Source organism: Alligator sinensis, unplaced genomic scaffold (assembly GCF_000455745.1).
Source record: "Alligator sinensis unplaced genomic scaffold, ASM45574v1 scaffold846_1, whole genome shotgun sequence".
Classification (NCBI taxonomy): domain Eukaryota; kingdom Metazoa; phylum Chordata; order Crocodylia; family Alligatoridae; genus Alligator; species Alligator sinensis.
The window spans coordinates 1,147,135-1,149,991 of record NW_005842230.1 but is presented as its reverse complement, the minus strand read 5'-3'; the positions used below and the strand labels follow the sequence as shown (position 1 = coordinate 1,149,991).

General features: G+C 46.4%; 1 protein-coding gene across 5 annotated transcripts in view; it reads left to right on the top strand.

Moving 5' to 3' along the window:
• Positions 1-2,857, top strand: part of PLS1 (plastin 1) — a 79,177-nt gene that overhangs the window by 72,703 nt on the left and 3,617 nt on the right. The gene's annotated exons all lie outside the window — the stretch shown is intronic.

The window sequence follows — 2,857 nt, the reverse complement described above, 5'->3', positions numbered from 1 at the left end:
TATATATATAATGGTTGTTAAAGCTTTGCCAGGTCAGTACATCCCGAAGCAAGAAAGCCTTAAGATGTGTTCATGTGTCTGAAATTCCAGTTGTGCCGTCGGCAAGGGGGCATGTCACGACCCAGTGATTTTTTTTGTGCCTCGGCACTATGGTGCAAAAGAGTTCCTGCCACTGGTATGCAAATTCGTTCCCCGTAATTGGCTAGTGTTAAATTATTCACACGTGCAGGCTAGTAATTGGCTCGCTGGCCGTTTAAAATTCCGCGCGACTTCCGCCCAAGTCAGAGAGCTTTGAGCACGCTGCAGAGTGCCTCTGAAGTTATCTGACTTGCGGCTGCCGATCGATAGACTGATCACCTATCGATCTTTCTTCCCGTCACCGAGCGCAACCCCGACGTACCCCTTTCCCCGCCGGCTTCGAATTGCGGACGGATTAACTGGCTTGGGCCCCGCCAGCTGGAACAACTCGTGTGGTTGTTCCGACGACCAGACCACCTGCGTCGTGATTGCAAGCGGCGTGAGTAAAGTTTTTTACAACCAATAAGTTGTGTCTGCCTCTCCATTCACCAGCCCGCCCTGACGTACGAGCGTAACTTGAGTCGGCCCTGGCTATCCGAGACAATTTTAAAAGTGCTTCAACTGCTTAGGAATCTTTTTTAACTTTGAACATTTATTTGCAATTGAAAAAAATACTAATTTGAAGTAGGATGGGACTATGAAAATTAGGGCAGAAACTAAATCAGCAATGCAGGAAGGATTCTCTTCTTTTACAGGTTAAAGGGGGAAAACATCTGATGTAGGGATCTACAGAGCAACAGCATGAAGCTGTGCTGGTTCATCATCACAGGACCATTGTTAGGGAACACTTAGGCAGAGATGAGAAGGAAGGCCTTTACTGAGAGTTCAGGAACAAACCATCCTGATGTGCAGGAAGACTAACAAGCGTGACAGAAGACCAGCTTGGATTAGCAGGGAACTAATCAGTAAACAAGACCACAAAAAAGAAGGTCATAAGTGGAAACTTGGACAAAAAGCTAGGGAGAAGTATAAGAGTATTGCTTAGGCATGAAGGGATGAAGTCAGGAAGGCCAAAGCGCAATTGGAGTTGCAGCTAGCAAGGGACATGAAGGAGAACAAGAAGGGTTTCTACAAGTATGTCAATAATAAGAGGAAGATCAGGGAAAGTGTGGCTTCCTTATTGAATTGGGGAGGTGACCTAGTGACAGACGATGCAGAATAGGCTGAAGTACTCAGTGGCCTTTTCACCTCAGTCTTCACAGGCAAGGTCAGCGCCCAGACTACTGCATCTGGCAGTACAGTTTGGGGAGGAAGTGAGCAGCCAACAGTGCTGAAAGAACAAGTTAGGGGCTATTTAGAAAAGCTGGACATATACAAATCCATGGGACCAGACAGGATGCACCCAAAGGTGCTGAGGGATTCACCAAGGGCAAGTCATGCTTGACCAACCCGATTGCCTTCTATGGTGAGGTGACTGGCTCTGTAGATGCAAAGAGACCAGTGGAAGATGGTATCAAAAGCTGTGCTAAAATCAAGTGATATACCTTGAGTTTAGCACAGCTTTTGATACCGTCTTCCACAACATTCTCACAGGCAAGCTAAGGAAGTATGGGCTGGATGATCAGACTGTAAAGTGGTTGGAAATGTGGCTGTCACATCAGGCTCAGAGGGTAGTAATGAATGGCTTGATGTCTAGTTGGCAGCTGGTATCAAGTGGAATGCCCCAGGGGTCAGTCCTAAGGCCAGTTTTGTTCAATATCTTCATCAACAATCTGGAAGATGGCATAGAGTGCACCCTCAGAAAGTTTGCAGATTGCACCAAGTTGTGAGAAGTAGTAGGTACACTGCAGGTTCTGGCTAGGATTCAGACTGACCTAGACAAATTGGAGGATTGGGCCAAAATGATTCACGTGAGGTTCAACAAGGACAAGTGCAAAGTCCTGAATTTAGGATGGAACAATCCCATGCACCAGTACAGGCTGGGGCTGACTAGCTGGGCAGCAGCTCTGCAGAAAAGGATCTGAGGATCTTGGCTAGCAGCATACTGGGCTGCATTGATAGGAGTGTTGCCAGGAGGGAAAGGGAAGTGATTATTCCCCAATAGTCAGCACTGGTGAGGCCACATCTCTGGAATACTGTGTTCAGTTTAGGGCTCCCCACTAAGAAAGGATGTGGACAAATTGGATGGAGTGCAGTGGAGGGCAACAAAACTGGTTTGGGGGCTGGGGCATACGACTTCTGCGGAGAGGCTGAGGGAACTGATCTTATTTCTTCTAGAGAAGAGAAGACTGAGAGAGGATTTAATAGCAGCCTTGAACTACCTGAAGTGGTGTTCGAAAGAGGATGAATGTAAACTGTTCTCACTGGTGGCAGATGACAGAACACAGAGCAATGTTCTCAAGTTGCGGCAAGGGAAGCTTAGGTTAGATATTAGGAAGAATTTTCTCACTAGGAGGGTGGTAAAACACTGGAACAGGCTACCCAGAGAGGTTGTGAACTCCCCATCCTTGGAAGTTTTTAAAACCTGGCTAGACAAAGCCTTGGTTGGGATAATCTAGTCAGGGATGGTCCTGCTTTGAGCAGGCGATTGGACAAGGTGACCTCCTGAAGTCCTTTCCAACCCTAATTTTTTTATTTTATGATACAGCATGATTTCCTGGAATGGGAGTCTACAGAGTATTACAAATTGCTGTAGATATTACTGTTGGTTTGTAAAATGTCAACTTTCCTACTGTGGCATTAAAATTTGCTTGAATGGGTAGTAGTGCATAGCTGCATTGGGGAATCAGTGACCGCATAACATACCACAAGTTTACATTCCTTCTAGAGGGAGGGATCG